The sequence below is a fragment of the Pan paniscus genome, chromosome 1 (assembly GCF_029289425.2).
Source record: "Pan paniscus chromosome 1, NHGRI_mPanPan1-v2.0_pri, whole genome shotgun sequence".
Taxonomy (NCBI): domain Eukaryota; kingdom Metazoa; phylum Chordata; class Mammalia; order Primates; family Hominidae; genus Pan; species Pan paniscus.
In genome coordinates this window covers 102,284,335-102,305,348 of record NC_073249.2, presented here as the reverse complement: position 1 = coordinate 102,305,348, position 21,014 = coordinate 102,284,335, and the positions used below count along the sequence as shown (strand labels likewise).

The 21,014-nt window shown below is 40.2% G+C and overlaps 1 pseudogene; it reads left to right on the top strand.

Moving 5' to 3' along the window:
• Window positions 1-3,174, top strand: part of LOC129397476 (olfactory receptor 5J3-like) — a 30,177-nt pseudogene extending 27,003 nt beyond the window's left edge.
• Window positions 3,175-21,014: the final 17,840 nt, after the last annotated feature.

Genomic DNA, 21,014 nt, shown 5'->3' with positions numbered 1-21,014 from the left:
AAAATATGGAAAGCTTCACGAATTTGCATGAAACTTGAAATTTAAAGGGAAACTTGAAATGGGAGCAGTGGCATAATGGGGAGAATGTGTGTTGTAGATTAACTATGTTCACTGCTCTCTTACATATTACTTATTTAATCCAAACAAAACCTCTGTAATCCAAACATTCCATATTACACATGGTCAAACTAAGGCATATAGAAGCTAAATAACTTGCTCAAGGTCAAAGCTGACAAGTGACAAAGGCATGATTTAAACCCAAGTCTGTCAAACTCCCAAACCCAATTGCTTACACCAGGGGTTAGTAAACTTTTTCTGTAAAAGAACATAAAGTAAATGGTTTAGGCTTTGGGGGTCATATGTTCTCTTTATCAGCTACTCAATTCGGCCGTTGTAGTATGAAAGCAGTTATAGACGATACATGAATGAAAGGGTGTGGCTGTGTTCCAGTAAAACATATAGGTGGAGTGCTGGATTTTACTGCTGACCACTGGTTTACACTCAGGAAAAAAAGACAGCTTAGCAGTTTCTAAAGAAAACTGGGAATCCAAGATACACAAAGCTTCGTTTAAGGACAATCCACCAAGAAAATAATTTCAGATGCAAATGAATGAGCTCTCAAGATTCCTAGAATTTGGGATTGTTATGGCACAGTCTAGCATATGTTTGTTGTTTCTGGTAAAGAGGGGGAAAGAGATTAATTAAAATTTTTAAATAATCCAGAAATATCACTCTACTCAGTTCCAAATTTGTCTTTCTCCCAACCTTTTACTGGAGCTACTTACTGGGAAACTGAATAGTATAAGTTTGATGTTTTCTTTTGTATTCTATTTGTTCTCTGAGGGATAGAAGAAGCCACTGGCAGCACAAAGGAAAAGAGAGCAAAGACGAAGAGACGGATGCTCAAAGATTTGAGAGGGTATAGGATGAATTCACTTCTGATGCTTCTAGAGTGGTGTTCTGTCATAATTACCCCAAATGATCAGAAGTTTCTTACACAAAATGGGATGCTCGGTGTATTTGTTTTCTATTGCTACCATAACCAATTACCACAAACTTAGCAGTTTAAACAACCATTAATTATCTCACCATTCTGTGGTTCAGAAGGTCAGGTGTGGCATGGCTCAGCTGGGTCCTCTGCTAAAAACAAGGTGTCAGCTGGGTAGGACAGAGTGAGACTTTGCAGAAGATTCTACTTCCAAGTTTATTCAAGTTCCTGGCAAAATTCAGTTTCTTGTGATTGTAGGACCAAGGTTACCTTTTCTTTAACAGTGGCCCCCTCCATCTTCAAGCCAACAATGACATGTCAAGTTCTACTTGTGATGTGAAACTCTGACTTTATCTTCAGCCCAAGAAAGATCTCCGCTTTTAAGGGCTTATGTGATTATCCCTTAAAAGGGCCAGTCAAGGAGTTTGAGACCAGCCTGGCCAACATAGTGAAACCCTGTCTCTACTAAAAATACAAAAATTAGCCAGGCCTGGTGGCACATGCCTGTAATCCCAGCTACTCGGTAGGCTGAAGCAGGAGAATTGCTTGAACCCGGGAGGTGGAGGTTGCAGTGAGCCTAGATCATGCCATTGCACTCCAGCTTGGGCAACAGAGCGAGACTCCGTCTCAAAAAAAAAAAAAGAAAAAGAAAAAGAAAAAAGAAAGCCAGTCAAATAAGCCAAGATAATCTCTGTATTTTAAAGTCATGTGACTAGTAACTTGAGTTACAACTGCAATTTCTTTCTGTCATGTATTTGAATAACACTAGAGGGTAAAGATCATTGAGGCTACCACACACTTGGTAAGGTAGAATTTGGTATTGTGACTTTTCTCACGGAAGAGAGAAGCTGGGAGAAAAAGTTTGGGGCTCTGGTATAATTCACCAACTGTTGTTTTTGCAACATCAATGCTGACTAGATTTCCTTCCTTACATCTGAAAAAAATTTTCTGGAGAGCATATGGACTAAGGAGAGAGAAAAATTCCTAAGAGAATTTTTCTGGTGGAGGTGAAGCGCGGGCAAACAAGTTAATAGACAATAGTGATATGCATGACAAGAAGACAGGGCAGAGAATCAAGAGAATGAGGGGAATACAAAACGCTATTCTCAGAGTCAAGCTACACAATCCAGAAGAGATGTCATCTAATCCAAGAACTAAAGGATGAGTAAAAGTTAATCAGCTCTCCTGATGTCTGTCATCATATCACATTATTATTTTATTTATCTCCCAATATTCATTTCAGTTGAGAAAGAATTCAAAGTAGAAAATCAAATAGTGGTCACTGAATTCATCTTTTTAAATTTTTCCAAGCACCCTGCATTACAAATGGTTTTCTTCCTGTTCTCCTTGGTCATTTATCTGATATCTCTTCTGGGAAATGCAGTCAGGGTCAGTCCTGCCTTCTATACTCCAATGGGTTATTTTCTTAGCCACTTGAGCTTCCTGGATATCTGCTACATGTCTACCACCATCCTGGTCATGCTGGTGAACTTCTTCCAGGAGACTAAGACCATCTCCTATGAGGGCTGCCTTTCCCAGATCTTCTTCCTTGCATTATGAGCCAGCACTGAGGGGATTTTGCTGGCTGCCATAGCTTATGACCACTGTGTGGCTATTTGCCACCGTCTTCAATATAGGCTCCTAATGAGTGGAAAGGTCTACGTTTGTTTGGTGACTGGGTTTTGGATGTGTGGGCTACTCAATTCTGGGACACACACAGCACTGACAGCCACACTCACTGCGTGAACTCAACCCCATCAGCTACTTTCTCTGTGCCATCCCATTGCTCCTGAAGCTCTCCTGCTCAGACACCTGTCAGTGAGTCTGTGCTCCATGTTGTGAGGGCCACCACTGGCCTGAGCCCCTGCCTGTTTATGGCAACGTCCTACATATTCATCATCTCTACCATCATTAGGATTCCCTCTGCTCAGGGCAGGAGCAAGGCCTGCTCTACCTGTGCCTCCCTCCTCACCATGGTGGTGGTCATCTTTGGAACAGACCACTTCAACTATGACAGGCCCAGAGAAGGGTGCTCCCTGGACACAGACATCCTGGTCTCTGTGCTCTTTTGTATTGTGACCCCAGTGTTGAACCCCATCACCTACAGCCTGAGAAACAAGGAGATCAAGGGTGCAGTGATGAGGCTGACAGGAAAACATGAATTCTCTAGTGAGGTCACTGACTAGATAATGTTTCCCATTCTGGAAAATTTCTTAATTAGAGAAAAACATGAACATTCCAGTGACTATTATAAGAGGTTGCACTCCGTATAGCATCTCTTGACAATTTTGGTGCCCCAAACCAAAATTTATTTTGGTTTGTGCACCAGGACAAACAATTGCATCTGCGCTGAGAATTTCATACATTGCGATCTCATGTACATTGTGTTCTCTCCAATGAACTGATATTTTAGAACATTTCATCATCCACAAAAGAAGCCCCATACCCATTAGCAGCCACTAATAATTTTCCCTAGAAACCTCCAACTTTAGGCGACTATTATTTCTTAAGAAGAGTCAAGTGAAACAGTGGGAGTGGAGAAGGAACAAAGAAATCTCTACCTGGTTCTGATCAAGTAGTTATACACACCACTGCAATTGGAACAGCCATTAGGCAACTATTAATGTACTTTATGTCTCATGGATTTGCCTGTTCTGAACATTTAACATAAATGGAAATATACAATGTGGTGTCTTTTTAAGACTGGCTTCTTTCACTTAGCTTAGTGTTTTCAAGTTTCACCCATGTAGCAGCATGTTATCAGTACTTCATTCCTTTTCATGCCAAATAGGATTTCATTTTATGAGTATACCAAATTTTATTTGTCAGTTCATCAGTTAGTGGACAAATAAAAATACGTACAATATGTTATCAAACTTTTTTTTATTTTTGAGACAGAGTCTCGCTCTGTTGCCAGGCTGGAGTGCAGCGGCATGATCTTGGCTCACTGCAACCTCTGCCTCCCAGGTTCAAGTGATTTTCCTTCCTCAGCCTCCTGAGTAGCTGGGACTACAGGCACGTGCCACCATGCCTGGCTAATTTTTTGTATTTTTAGTAGAGACAGGGTTTGGCCATGTTGGCCAGGATGGCCTTGAACTCCTGGCCTCAGGTGTTCCATCTACCTTGGCCTCCCAAAGTGCTGGAATTACAGCTGTGAGTCACTGTGCCCAGCCATCGTATGCTTTTAAGGGGTAGATATATCCCGACACTGGGTACAGTTCTTCTCAATTGTGAGAAATAAATAAACTACTGGTAAATAAAGTTACCATACATTTATTCATGGTAAATAAATAAACTACTTACCACAAAGTCTCACTGAAAGGCTTGGATTTCTGGCTTTGGGGGGGTGGGGCTTGTGCTCCCCAAACTCCTATGGAAAGAATACTCTTTGATACAACTGGCTATTGACCTCCATGCATCATGAGGCAGACCTGCCCTTCCAGGAGCTGCCTACGGCGTAGTCATTGCCTAACGCAAAATCACTCCACAATTCATTCTTTTAGGGCCATCTATAAACACTTGGGGACTGTCCTTTTGGGAGTTGGTGTTTCCACTTTTTGTATATTATGAATAATGTTGCCAAGAATACTTGTGTACAAGTTCTTAGTGGACTTATATTTTCATTTCTTTGGGGTACGTACCTCGGAGTTGAATTGCTGGGTCATATGGCAACTTCCAATTTTTTCACATTCTCGTCAATATTTGGTATCTGTCTTTTTCATGATAGCCATCCTAGTGAGTAAAGTGGTATCTCATTGTTTTTGATTTGTATTTCCTGGATAGCTGCTGATTCCAAGGCCTTTAACAGGCACCATCTTTGGGCTTCTTCACATCTGGAAAAACCCATGTTGCTAAGGGATTTTTGAGCTTTAAACACATAACTCTTAACATTACGTAATGTTTTTATCTTAATTTTGGTGCAGGAAAATACTGCAAGATTTTCAGGCTTATACTTTCTCCACATCTGGGCCCTACAGAGCTGTTTGATGGCTCTGCCTTTTTCCCCTTCAGTAACTCCACAGCAAGCAGTGCCATCAGCAGGTCATGAGCAATGGCAGGACCAGAAATCAGGGGCCACGAAAGTCTAAGGGGTGCTTGTGGGAAAAAAGGGAAGCACTGCATGCAGGGGGCAGCCCTAACTAGGAACCGCTTGGAGCTGAGACAGCAGACGTGCTATAGTACCGTGGCTCCAGATACACGTCCCTCTGGTGGGGCATGTGGCATGAAGAGGCTAGGTCCAAGCAAAGCCCATGGCCATGGCCACCAGAACAAACAGAGAAAACTCCCTCATGTGTTGTAAAATCCAACCAAATAAGCCCACATCCATGCATACGCCTTCACTCACTAACTAGGAGGAGGACAAGGCTGTCTTTCAGGCTTTAGCCTCCACAACTCCTGACTCCATTCACAAATGTCCCCAAAGAGATAGAAAGCTGATCTCCTCATTGCGTGCTGGGAAAAGATGATTGCCACGACCTTAATGAATCCGAGAGAACTAATTGCTCTTCATTTCTACACTTTCTAATCAAGCTGTTGACCTTGAGTTGTGTTTGTATTTGGAGGAGTCCCAGAACATCTACTTAGAGAGAGATTAGATGGATACTCCCCAAAGGACAGTCCACAGGCGTTTATACATGGCCATCCTAGAAGAAGGAATCATGGAGTGATCAAAGGGGATTTTTGGTTCCTGCATTAAGCAATGACTACGCCGTCGGCAGCCCCTGGAATGGCAGGTCCCCCTCACAATGCATAAAGTTCAATAGCCAGTTGTACCAAAGAGTATTCTTTCCATAGTAGTGTGGGAAGCACAAGCCCCACCCCCAAAGACAGAAATTAAAGCCTTTCAGTGAGACTCAGTGGTAATAGTTTATTACCATAAATAAATGTATGGTAACTTTATTTACCAATCATTTATTTATTTCTCACAATTGAGAAAAACTGTATCCAGTATCAGAGTATATCTACCCCTTAAAAGCATAAGATATTGTGCATAACTTTATTACCATTTATTACCACTTACGTAATGACATAGGCTTACCATCATTTCCTGCATTATTCATTTCTGAAGTAGTAATGATAAAACCAGAGTTGAAATGACCTTAGAGATTATCTACTTGAAAGCCTGATAGATGCCTGAATTCCTCAAGTGGTATGGGTGGAAAATATATTTATAGTTAATAATATGCAGTATAATATAAAGTATTACTCCTACTCTAATTTTGACAATCAGGATAGTAGCAATAGCTTTCAGGGAAAAAGCACAGGGTTACATTTCTCCTTTGATACATTGTAGTATGACAGCAGGGGCACACAAAAATTTGTTTAAAGAAAATGTAATTAAATTTTCCTAACACTTTTATTTGGATACCTTTGTTCACTCTACTAGGGGTTCTTATCTTTACGTTGTAACACCTCAGTGCTTGCCAGGTGTGTTACAGGCCACTTTGGAATAATCAAGCTCTGAAGTTTGTGAATGATTTACTTCTCTCACAATCCCTTTTAAAAGAAACCTTGGGGGAGGAGCCAAGATGGCCGAATAGGAACAGCTCCGGTCTACATCTCCCAGCGTGAGCGACGCAGAAGACGGGTCATTTCTGCATTTCCATATGAGGTACCGGGTTCATCTCACTAGGGATTGCCAGACAGTGGGGGCAGGTCAGTGGGTGCATGCACCGTGCGCAAGCCAAAGCAGGGCGAGGCATTGCCTCACTTGGGAAGCGCAAGGGGTCAGGGAGTTCCCTTTTCTAGTCAAAGAAAGGGGTGACGGAGGCACCCGGAAAATCGGGTCACTCCCACCCGAATACTGCGCTTTTCCGACCAGCTTAAAAAACGGCCCACCACGAGATTATATCCCCCACCTGGCTCGGAGGGTCCTACGCCCACGGAGTCTCGCTGATTGCTAGCACAGCAGTCTGAGATCAAACTGCAAGGCAGCAGCGAGGCTGGGGGAGGGGCGCCCGCCATTGCCCAGGCTTGCTTAGGTAAACAAAGCAGCCAGGCAGCTCGAACTGGGTGGAGCCCACCACAGGTCAAGGAGGCCTGCCTGCCTCTGTAGGCTCCACCTCTGGGGGCAAGGCACAGACAAACAAAAACACAGCAGTAACCTCTGCAGACTTAAATGTCCCTGTCTGACAGCTTTGAAGAGAGCAGTGGTTCTCCCAGCACACAGCTGGAGATCTGAGAACGGGCAGACTGCCTCCTCAAATGGGTCCCTGACCCCTGACTCCCGAGCAGCCTAACTGGGAGGCACCCCCCAACAGGGGCACACTGACACCTCACATGGCAGGGTATTCCAACAGACCTGCAGCTGAGGGTCCTGTCTGTTAGAAGGAAAACTAACAAACAGAAAGGACATCCACACCAAAAACCCATCTGTACATCACCATCATCAAAGACCAAAAGTAGATAAAACCACAAAGATGGGGAAAAAACAGAACAGAAAAACTGGAAACTCTAAAAAGCAGAGTGCCTCTCCTCCTCCAAAGGGACGCAGTTCTTCACCAGCAACAGAACAAAGCTGGATGGAGAATGACTTTGACGAGCTGAGAGAAGAAGGCTTCAGATGATCAAATTACTCTGAGCTACGGGAGGACATTCAAACCAAAGGCAAAGAAGTTGAAAACTTTGAAAAAAATTTAGAAGAATGTATAACTAGAATAACCAATACAGAGAAGTGCTTAAAGGAGCTGATGCAGCTGAAAACCAAGGCTCGAGAACTATGTGAAGAATGCAGAAGCCTCAGGAGCTGATGCGATCAACTGGAAGAAAGGGTATCAGCAATGGAAGATGAAATGACTGAAATGAAGCGAGAAGGGAAGTTTAGAGAAAAAAGACTAAAAAGAAATGAGCAAAGCCTCCAAGAAATATGGGACTATGTGAAAAGACCAAATCTACGTCTGATTGGTGTACCTGAAAGCAACGGGGAGAATGGAACCAAGTTGGAAAACACTCTGCAGGATATTCTCCAGGAGAACTTCCCCAATCTAGCAAGGCAGGCCAACATTCAGATTCCGGAAATACAGAGAACGCCACAAAGATACTCCTCGAGAAGAGCAACTCCAAGACACATAATTGTCACATTCACCAAAGTTGAAATGAAGGAAAAAATGTTAAGGGCAGCCAGAGAGAAAGGTCGGGTTACCCTCAAAGGGAAGCCCATCAGACTAACAGCGGATCTCTCGGCAGGAACCCTACAAGCCAGAAGAGAGTGGGGGCCAATATTCAACATTCTTCAAGAAAAGAATTTTCAACCCAGAATTTCATATCCAGCCAAACTAAGCTTCATAAGCGAAGGAGAAATAAAATACGTTACAGACAAGCAAATGCTGAGAGATTTTGTCACCACCAGGCCTGCCCTAAAAGAGCTCCTGAAGGAAGCGCTAAACATGGAAAGGAACAACTGGTACCAGCCGCTGCAAAATCATGCCAAAATGTAAAGACCATCAAGACTAGGAAGAAACTGCATCAACTAATAAGCAAAATAACCAGCTAACAACATAATGACAGGATCAAATTCACACATAACAATATTAACTTTAAATGTAAATGGACTAAATGCTCCAATTAAAAGACACAGACTGGCAAATTGGATAAAGAGTCAAGACCCATCAGTGTGCTGTATTCAGGAAACCCATCTCACGTGCAGAGACACACATAGGCTCAAAATAAAAGGATGGAGGAAGATCTACCAAGCAAATGGAAAACAAAAAAAGGCAGGGGTTGCAATCCTAGTCTCTGATAAAACAGACTTTAAACCAATAAAGATCAAAAGAGACAAAGAAGGCCATTACATAATGGTAAAGGGATGAATTTAACAAGAAGAGCTAACTATCCTAAATATATATGCACCCAATACAGAAGCACCCAGATTCATAAAGCAAGTCCTTAGTGACCTACAAAGAGACTTAGACTCCCACACAATAATAATGGGAGACTTTAACACCCCACTGTCAACATTAGACAGATCGACAAGACAGAAAGTTAACAAGGATACCCAGGAATTGAACTCAGCTCTGCACCAAGCGGATCTAACAGACATCTACAGAACTCTCCACCCCAAATCAACAGAATACACATTTTTTTCAGCACCACACCACACCTATTCCAAAATTGACCACATACTTGGAAGTAAAGCTCTCCTCAGCAAATGTAAAAGAACAGAGATTATAACAAACTATCTCTCAGACCACAGTGCAATCAAACTAGAACTCAGGATTAAGAATCTCACTCAAAACCGCTCAACTACATGGAAACTGAACAACCTGTTCCTGAATGACTACTGGGTACATAACGAAATGAAGGCAGAAATAAAGAGGTTCTTTGAAACCGACGAGAACAAAGACACAACATACCAGAATGTGTGGGACGCATTCAAAGCAATGTGTAGAGGGAAATTTATAGCACTAAATGCCCATAAGAGAAAGCAGGAAAGATCCAAAATTGACACCCTAACATCACAATTAAAAGAACTAGAAAAGCAAGAGCAAACACATTCAAAAGCTAGCAGAAGGCAAGAAATAACTAAAATCAGAGCAGAACTGAAGGAAATAGAGACACAAAAAACCCTTCAAAAAATTAATGAATCCAGGAGCTGCTTTTTTGAAAGGATCAACAAAATTGATAAACTGCTAGGAAGACTAATAAAGAAAAAAAGAGAGAAGAATCAAATAGATGCAATAAAAAATGATAAAGGGGATATCACCACCGATCCCACAGAAATACAAACTGCCATCAGAGAATACTACGAACACCTCTACGCAAATAAACTAGAAAATCTAGAAGAAATGGATAGATTCCTCGACACATACACTCTCCCAAGACTAAACCAGGAAGAAGTTGAATCTCTGAATAGACCAATAACAGGATCTGAAATTGTGGCAATAATCAATAGCTTACCAACCAAAAAGAGTCCAGGACCAGATGGATTCACAGCTGAATTCTACTAGAGGTACAAGGAGGAACTGGTACCATTCCTTCTGAAACTATTCCAATCAATAGAAAAAGAGGGAATCCTCCCTAACTCATTTTATGAGGCCAGCATCATCCTGATACCAAAGCCGGGCAGAGACACAACCAAAAAAGAGAATTTTAGACCAATATCCTTGATGAACATTGATGCAAAAATCCTCAATAAAATACTGGCAAAACGAATCCAGCAGCACATCAAAAAGCTTATCCACCATGATCAAATGGGATTCATCCCTGGGATGCAAGGCTGGTTCAATATACTCAAATCAATAAATGTAATCCAGCATATAAACAGAGCCAAAGACAAAAACCACATGATTATCTCAATAGATGCAGAAAAAGCCTTTGACAAAATTCAACAACCCTTCATGCTAAAAACTCTCAATAAATTAGGTATTGATGGGACATATTTCAAAATAATAAGAGCTATCTATGACAAACCCAGAGCCAATATCGTACTGAATGGGCAAAAACTGGAAGCATTCCCTTTGAAAACTGGCACAAGACAGGGATGCCCTCTCTCACCACTCCTATTCAACATAGTGTTGGAAGTTCTGGCCAGGGCAATTAGGCAGGAGAAGGAAATAAAGGGTATTCAATTAGGAAAAGAGGAAGTCAAATTGTCCCTGTTTGCACATGACATGATTGTATATCTAGAAAACCCCATCGTCTCAGCCCAAAATCTCCTTAAGCTGATAAGCAACTTCAGCAATGTCTCAGGATACAAAATCAATGTACAAAAATCACAAGCATTCTTATACACCAACAACAGACAAACAGAAAGCCAAATCATGAGTGAACTCCCATTCACAATTGCTTCAAAGAGAATAAAATACCTAGGAATCCAACTTACAAGGGATGTGAAGGACCTCTTCAAAGAGAACTACAAACCACTGCTCAAGGAAATAAAAGAGGATACAAAGAAATGGAAGAACATTCCATGCTCATGGGTAGGAAGAATCAATATCATGAAAATGGCCATACTGCCCAAGGTAATTTACAGATTCAATGCCATCCCCATCAAGCTACCAATGACTTTCTTCACAGAATTGGAAAAAACTACTTTAAAGTTCATATGGAACCAAAAAAGAGCCCGCATCACCAAGTCAATCCTAAGCCAAAAGAACAAAGCTGGAGGCATCACGCTACCTGGCATCAAACTATCCTACAAGGCTACAATAACCAAAACAGCATGGTACTGGTACCGAAACAGAGATATAGATCAATGGAACAGAACAGAGCCCTCAGAAATAACGCCGCATATCTACAACTATCTGATCTTTGACAAACCTGACAAAAACAAGCAATGGGGAAAGGATTCCCTATTTAATAAATGGTGCTGGGAAAACTGGCTAGCCATATGTAGAAAGCTGAAACTGGATCCCTTCCTTACACCTTATACAAAAATCAATTCAAGATGGATTAAAGACTTAAATGTTAGACCTAAAACCATAAAAACCCTAGAAGAAAACCTAGGCATTACCATTCAGGACATAGGCATGGGCAAGGACTTCATGTCTAAAACACCAAAAGCAATGGCAACAAAAGCCAAAATTGACAAATGGGATCTAATTAAACTAAAGAGCTTCTGCACAGCAAAAGAAACTACCATCAGAGTGAACAGGCAACCTACAGAATGGGAGAAAATTTTCGCAACCTACTCATCTGACAAAGGGCTAATATCCAGAATCTACAATGAACTCAAACAAATTTACAAGAAAAAAACAAACAACCCCATCAAAAAGTGGGCGAAGGACATGAACAGACACTTCTCAAAAGATGACATTTATGCAGCCAAAAAACACATGAAAAAATGCTCATCATCACTGGCCATCAGAGAAATGCAAATCAAAACCACTATGAGATACCATCTCACACGAGTTAGAATGGCAATCATTAAAAAGTCAGGAAAGAACAGGTACTGGAGAGGATGTGGAGAAATAGGAACACTTTTACACTGTTGGTGGGACTGTAAACTAGTTCAACCATTGTGGAAGTCAGTGCGGTGATTCCTCAGGGATCTAGAACTAGAAATACCATTTGACCCAGCCATCCCATTACTGGGTATATACCCAAAGGACTATAAATCATGCTGCTATAAAGACACATGCACACGTATGTTTATTGCGGCATTATTCACAATAGCAAAGACTTGGAACCAACCCAAATGTCCAACAATGATAGACTGGATTAAGAAAATGTGGCACATATACACCATGGAATACTATGCAGCCATAAAAAATGACGAGTTCATGTCCTTTGTAGGGACATGGATGAAATTGGAAATCATCATTCTCAGTAAACTATCGCAAGAACAAAAAACCAAACACCACATATTCTCACTCATAGGTGGGAATTGAACAATGAGATCACATGGACACAGGAAGGGTAATATCACACTCTGGGGACTGTTGTGGGGTGGGGGAAGGGGAGAGGGATAGCATTGGGAGATATACCTAATGCTAGATGACGAGTTAGTGGGTACAGCGCACCAGCATGGCACATGTATACATATGTGACTAACCTGCACAATGTGCATATGTACCCTAAAACTTAAAGTATAATAAAAAATAAAATAAAATAAAATAAAATAAAAAATAAAAGAAACCTTGAGGTTATTCCTAAATAATTTTATTCCCAATCATTTGCCTTAGAGATTATTGATTGATTGGGAAAGAGGCAGGATTGCTGCTCTCTGGCTGGGAACTGAGCAGAACGTGCCACATGGTCTCCATTGCAACCATTGCTCTTACAGGGCCATGGTGCCACATTTATGCCCCAGCAGGCTCATCTTTTCCTCAGGTCTCTAAGATGTTTTCACCAGAACTGCTGAACAGAAATGCCCTTCAGAGGTCAGCTGAGATGTTCCTTCTTAATTTTCTTTCTCTGCAGGTCTGACTAAAGTGCTGGATTATTTTATCTTTCCTGTTCCCCTGACTTCCACCTGACTTGTTTGTGAACAGCGTTTGTGCCTCAAGCTTTGGGTCTCTATTCAGCTTCAGTAGCCAGGGAGTCTGGATGCCATTAGGAGTATCAAGCTCTGTGATGCCAGGGTCAAGGATGTGAGGCACCTCTCATAGGTAGGGCGTTGGAGGCCAGTCCTTCTCCACTCTGACATACATGTTCATGAGAAGGGGCTCAGAATTTGACAGTGGTTCTATGCTGTCAAGGTCACAGGCTGGATAAGAAGTGCAATTTTCTGTGAGACCCCTATAGAGTTACCCTCCTCTCCAAGCTGACACTAAGTACGCAGGTTAAGAAACACCAATCTATGTCATGTTCGAGGCAGAGACAGATGTTGAGAAATCCGTGCCTGATAAACACTACATACTATGATGCTGGGGCTCCCTTGGGGTAGGGACAATTGGTGGAAAAATAAAATAGCTAATCATTTAAATCATTTTTATAATTATAAATCCAAGAACTTGGTTTAACTGATCTTATGAGTAACTTCTTTTCATAGTGTGTGGCTTTTTTGGTGCGAATTTGCTTGAACTTTTAGGAAATTAAAAAGTTGTAGATATTTCCCTGATTTGCTCCTCTCTTTATTTCTTACTCCACAAAACATTTTTTTTGCAGGACAGTGAACTGGAAAAATTATGTTCTTCAATGTCAGATGGACAGGATTAAATTCTAGCATCTTGTAATTGCAGTTGTACAGCCTTAAGCATCAAATTCCTCACTTGCTAACCCTAATAAAATCTATATTATGATAGATAAGAGATAATGTGTTCAAAGCAGCCAGCATCAATAAACAGCAGCTACCGTTATACTTGGGCTATTGTTATCATCAATCCCAGGGCTTTTGAAGAGGGCTATGAAAGGATGCAAAGAATGTTGGAAGTGTTGGTGAAGCTGGCTTTTTTTATTTGCTTTGTCATAAATGCATGTAAACGAAGTACTGAATGGACATACACCAAACTGTGAATAGTGGTGCTGGGCAGATTTTGGTATGATGGTGAAGATACTTCATTTTCATTTGATATGTCTTTGACTCAGATAAATTTTTCAGTGAGTATGTGCTATTTAAAAATGTTTAAACCCCATAACAATTTTCATTTTAAAAATATGAGGGAACTTCCCTATATATTTCTTTATAACTTCCTGTGAATCTGTAAGTATTTCAAAATTTTCTAAAATGTAAATGATAAATAAAATGTTGAATCTATGTATTTATCTATCTGTGACAGACCAAGTAGGCGTGTGTGTGTGTGTGTGTGTGTGTGTGACAGAGTCGCACTTTGTCACCCTGGCATGATCTTGGCTCACTGCAGCTTCAGCCTCCCCGGTTCAAGAAATTCTCATGCCTCAGCCTCCCGAGTAGCTGTGATGACAGGCGCCCACCACCATGCTTGGCTAATTTTTGCATTTTTGGTAGAGACAGGGTTTCACCATATTGGCGAGGCTGGTCTCGAGCTTCTGGCCTCAAGTGATCTGCCCGCCTCGACCTCCCAAAGCCAAGGAGGCTTTCAGTCATGTGAAATATTTACCATTCCAGAATATGTTCATAGATACTAAAAAGGGATTTTCTCAAGTTGGATGAATACAAAGGAGGGCATTTATATGTTAGGTTTGATCCAGTCATATGAAACATGAAATTTTCATGATCTTAATAATGCCAAGTTTTTGCCTGTGTAATGACATGGATAGAACAATGGAATCTCAGGGCTGAAAAAAAAAACAGTAAGAATTAACTCAAATGATCTTCACTTGAGACTTGAGTCAGTCTTTTTGGTAGGTGATCTAGCTAACATTTGAGCAACTGCAGTAATGGAATCCCATTACTCTCTCAATATTGTAAAATGCTTGCTTATCTAGCTTACATTCAGTTAGTGAACCAGAAGTTTCAAGGCTAAAAAAGACAAAAGAAGAATAGATATCAGGCCAATTAGGCCCAAGGGAAATTTCAGTTCAAGTTGATTTTTGACAATTTGGCCAAGTGAATTTCCAAGAAGTACTTGGAATGAAACAAGTATGTAGAGTTGTGAGCAGGTAACCTGATATTCATACAGCAGGAAGTGGGAGGTGGTATTGCTCAGTGGTCAAAATCAAGGCTCTGAATTTAGGCTACCAGTGCATCCTCTTGAAGCCTCTGTTTTCTTATCTGCAAAACAGGACTAATAACAGTACTAACCCTATCAAGTTTCTTTGAGAATGAATGGGGCAATCCATGAAGAGTTCCTGGCACATACATCATGTTCATCAAGTATTAAATAGGAGGCACAGTGATGGTGTTAGCAATATGTGCCGGTGGATAGGAGAACACAGTGCCCTACTTTTAGGCGGCCTTGACTGTGTAATCACAAATTTTGTAGGAAGTTTTCCAAAGCTGAATGGGTGAGAACAAGGTAAACCTTAACGTCATTAGTATAGACTGTTTGAGATGAAAGGGACCTCAATCCATCTCACTTCACGAAAATACTCTTGATTTGCACACATATCAAGGTTTGAGAAATACACGTCTATTTGATAACCTCTGAATATTTCATGTGGTCCTTCTTGCCCATATTATGTGGAAGTGTACAAATAGTAACCTGGGGCAAAGAAGAGCTTATATTCCATAGCCACAGATTAACTTTGCCACAAACACCTCAAATCTTCTGGACTTGCTATTAGAAAAATTCTCCTGAATGCTATTATTAATTGTTGAGAGAGAGAGAGAGAAAGAGAGAGACAGTGTTTGTTTTTGTTTGCGTGTGTGTGTGTGTGTGTGTCTGTGTGTGTGTCCATGTTTTAAGTATATAGGCAATTTACTAGGCTACATGAAAATTAGATTTAAATTTTTTAATTATTGCCTTGTATTACTGAAATCAAATAAGAATAGATATGCTGTTTTTCTTATGTGTTATCAGGATTTTCATAATTACATCAACTACCCTGGTTTATTTTATGCCCATCCTGTTTCCTTTAAGAGAGTAAATTACTAAGGTTAGTCAACAAAACATTCCCTAAAGGTTAGCTTTTATTATATAATGTGTATTTCTATTTATTATTTAGTTTGAAAAATCCCAATTGAATTGAGGTATGTAAAAATGTTGTTTCTTTTCAAAGTAACTCATTGAGTTTTGTTTTGTTTTGTTTTTTGATTGGATAGGTTATCATAAAGCTATCTTCATCTTTAAAGAAAAACACTTCCTTTAAACTAAATTCAGCAAGATTTCTTTCAAGCTAGACAATTTTGTGTATAGAATCAGCCAAAGAAAACTTATTCTCCATCTATTTTTCCTATGAAATCTATCCTCACTCATCAGTGGGAAAAAAGATCATTACTATAAGGCAGAGGGTTTGAGATTGAGGTTGCCTATTCATATACAGTATGTATAAATCCCAAGAGGCAAGAATCTAGAGTATCACATAAGCTATTATGTATAAGTGGCACTTGTTAATAATGGATTTTGATGATGATGATGATGGTGATAATTCACCATTGTTGTCCTATGCAAACAGTATGAGCATGAAAAATATGGAAAATAAAATAGACATCACTCCTCACTTCATCCTCCTGGCCCACAAAAAGACTAGCCAATCAGAAGAAAAAAGTTTAGTACAGTTCTGATTCTACGTAATATATATATTATATTCTACGAGTATGTTTCTCAGGAATGGGCTTCAAGTCATATTTAAAACATGTAAAATAAGCAGTGTGTGCAGCTTCAGAAACCATATTTTTAAAAATCCCTAAACATTTAAAAATCACTTTTACAATTTGGTTATACACAGATCAGTCCTTGTTTTCTTTTTGTGTGGCTACCTTTCATGAAGAATTTTATTTCTTTCTATGAATAAATCTAGAGATCTGCCTATAAAAGAGATTGTTGTGTCAACCTTTTCCATATCATGAGTTAAATGCATGTCACCGTGTAATTGATGAAGAAAACAAACAATAGTACACACATTACATACAAATTTTCTGAGAGGACATGCAGATTCCCAGCCCAAACAAAATGTTGCTTTACTGTTAAGCAATGCCTACAGCTAACCTAGAGAAGTGCTGAGTATCAGTAAACCTACTTCTTGGATGCATCTTACACCATACTTCCTATAAACTTCAAGGATCACAAGTCCCACCTTAGCCCTCTCTTCTCACTCCATTATTCTCCTTGGTGGATTCCATGTACATCTATGGCTTCAACAGCCTTTAAGGCAATGACACCTTTAAGGCAATGACTCTCAAATCTATACCTAGAATAGGTATATCCTGTCTCCTGAGGACAAGTCCTGGATTTTTGACTGCCTGTTGAGACTCTCCACATGGATATCCCATAGGTACCTAACACTCAACATTACTTAAATCTCCACTGTCTTCTATCCCAAAACTGTTGCACCTCATTTATTTCCTGTTTTAATTAATGATCCCACCATCCACTCAGGCTGCCCAAACTGATTTGGTGTCCTCACCACCCATAGACTTTAATGTGCTTCAAACTTGGCCCCTTTTCCACAAACTATTGCTTTAGTGGTTTTCTCCAAGCTCCAAAGCCATCTTTACGTCTGTACATCTTCAATTACAGACCATTTTACTTGATCTGGTGTTAGCTCTCAAACTACTCCTTGAACTAAACAAAGACGTTTTAACCTGAGGAACATGGACTATAAGGGACTTATTATATGACCCCTTTGAAATCACAGATACTCCTCGACTTATAATGGGGTTACATCCCAATAAACCCCTCAAAAGCAGTAAATACCGTAAGTCAAACATGCATTTAACATACCTAACCTACTGAACATCATAGCTTAGCCTAGCCTACCTTAAACATGCTCGGAACACTTACATTAGCTTACAGTTGAGTAAAATCATCTAACACAAAGCTTATTCTATAATAAAGTGCTGAATATCTCATGTAATTTATTGAACACTGTACTGAAAGTGAAAAACAGAATGGCTGTATGTATGGGTACACAAAATATGGTTTTTACTGAATGCATACAGCTTTTGCGCCATCACAAAGTCGAAAAATTCTGAATCAAGCCATTATACGTCAGGCACCATCTGCACATTGAAGATTCCGTGCATGGGTACACATGCATTTCTGGATCTGTAGATTCTTATCAGTTTCTCAGAGCTACTGATTTTCTAAAACCCAGGCATCTACCTCCATATACTCCCTGCTTCTAATCTGCCCTTACCTAAAATGTAATTTACGGGCCATTGTTGATACTCTGCAGTCATCCTGGTCCATTCTCACACCAAAGCCTGGCTTCCTGCTGCCTCATGAGGGGAGGGATTATTTTCTGAAGCCCCTGTTGAAGGACTACTCAGCTGTTTTTTTTCTAAGGACTTTGCTCAGAGGGCAGACCTGACATAGCCCTCACATCTCAGTCTTATTCCCCAAAGGCAGCTGATTCTCTGCTACCTCTTCTGGGGTAGCTAATGAGCTTGTGCTTGAAATGAAAATAATCAGGCTCTTTAGGATTAGTCATGGGGTTTGGTGGAACCACCCAGGGCTGACCTACTAGCTCTCTGCAACTAGCAGAAATCTCCAGGGACTGGGGACACAGCTGTAGGTGACGGGGTTGCCAGCAAAGCTCAGAACTCTGCAGTTTTCCTTCCTCTAACAGAAACAAAGCTCTCAGCAAAGTTCACTAGGATCTTGAGGCCTACTGGATGCTTTCTCCTACAAACATGAGAACAACATGAGTCTTTTGAGTTTTCTTGCCCTTGGCTGGACAGATGCCTATTTTATTTGAAATTTCTGCCACCAATATTGCCTGGGATGCTGACCTGCCATCTTTTTGCTTATGGAAAAGAGTTTTCACACATGCTTACCTCCACAATAAAACACACATCCACACACACACACACACACACACATTGTGAGCATGGCTTTTCATCTGTGTTCCAGGGTTCATAGGACCACCAACCAGGCTGACTCCCCCAAATTAATCATTATGAGGAGAATGAATTGTATTTGCATATGCATGAAGGGGCAAGGCTGTAGGCAGGGAAACAATTTAAAGGCAGTTGCAATAACTCAGATAAAAGGTGATAAAGTATTGAACTATAATTCTGGTAGAGAGGAAGTAGAAAGATGAGAAAAAGGGAAAAATATTTAGGAGGTCCCGTAATTTATTGGACTTAGGTCTGACCAATCCTAAAATAATCATTGTGTGAAAAACGCCTCTTGCTTTTATCTTCCTCCTTATTTTATTTTTAAAAAGTGAATTCTATTTAACATATAGTAAAATGCAAAAATCTTCAGTGTACAAGCTGATGAATTTTTACCTATATATGCAACAATGTAACCACTACCCAAATGAAGATATAGAACATTTCTGTCAGTTTAGAAAATTTCTTCAGGCTCCTTTTCAAACAATGTCATTCAGAAGGGTAATTACTATAAACCAAAAACAAAATCCTAAGTCCCCAACCAACTGAACAGACACCCTCTGGGCCAAGGGGATCCCATAGAACATGAAAAACTGAATTCCCAGCCATTATGGGAAGGGAGGTTGGACACATCTCATTATACTCCCTCCTTTTTGGAGTTTAGGCACAACTGACCAGCATTAACATTAAGATGGAGATCATAAGACTGACAAAATAGACTATTGCAATAAGATACCAAATTCCAACATGACTCTGGGACAGCATCATGTGACAGATAACAGTCCCTGAAGGAAATAAAAATATTTTACTGCAAAATATATTTCTTTGAAATATTTTGAAATGACCCTGCAAAGCCATCTTTTGTGGGGAAAAAAATGCATTCTTAGAGAATCTCCATTACCGCAGCCAGGCCTTTCATGGATCTAGGAAAGATTGATTAAGAGTCTGACACCTTTTAAGGTCTGAAAAGAGACATTTGCCATCTATTCTCTCTGAATGCTGCTGCCTGGAGGCTTCATCTATATAACAAGAACCTTGGTCTCCACAAACCCCCTCCCCCTTATCTTAACTCAAGCATTTCTTTCTACTGTCTTCAAGTCTTCAGTCAAAACTTACCTCTTTCAACCAATTACCAATTAGAAACTCTTTGAATCCACCTATTACCTATAAGCCCCAAGTTCAAGATATCCTGCCTCTTTAGGCTGAACCAGTACATCTTTCATGTATTGATTTATGATTTTACCTACAATCCCTGGCCCATGGTCACTCATATGGGCTCAGAATAAACCTCCTTACGTATTTTACAGAGTTTGGTTTTCGTGTTTACACTACTATGCTTGCTTTATCACCAGAGATTAATTTTGCCTATTTTTGAACTTCCTTTAAATAGAAACTACAGTACAAATTCTTTTATGTCTAACTTCTTTCATTTAAAAGAATATATTTTAGGTTTGCTATCCAAAACACCACCAGGATGACTAAACAGTAGAAAGGAGAGCTTTATTGGTAGTAATTGTTTGCAAGCTGGGAAGAGAAAGTCTCCATCGTGGACTGAAGGTCTCTCTCTCCAAAGAGGGTAGGGACAGGTTGGGTTTTATGCCTTACAGGGCCTCTGTCATAGATATTCAGCAGGTTTGGAAGAAAAGTTATACATATTTATGATGGGAGTTGAGTGCATGCATAATGGATAAATACACATGTAACATATACCCCATGTTCACTTTGGGGGCAGGGCTTTAGCATTAAAATGAGATGAAATTTGACTCTACATCGAAAGGTAAACTGTAGGGCACAAAGGCAGTCTGTGTGCAGCCTCTATAAGCTGGGTGAAATTGGCTTTGGGCCTGCAGTTGCTTATCAGAGAAGAACGTTTGTTAAGGCCAGTTTTCTATCCAATCGGAGTTGTAGTGGTCTGGGCTGTAAATCAGAGCTGATTGCTCTGATTTGTTAGAGAGTTTAGCCGTAAGAATTTAGAAATTTGTGAGGCCAGCCAGGCCCAGAGCTTGACTAGTAAGGAAACTAACTTTGTTTTCCTAACCCTTGGGTCATCCTAATTGATAAAGGGGCATCTATTTTGGTGTCTTAGATCACAGATTTATCAATGTTTTCAAATGTATCAATATTTTAATTAACCGTATAGTATTTCCATATGTATATACCATACTTTTGTATCCATTCTCCTATTGATAAGCATACCACTGATTTCTAGTTTGTGCTTTATGAAGAAAT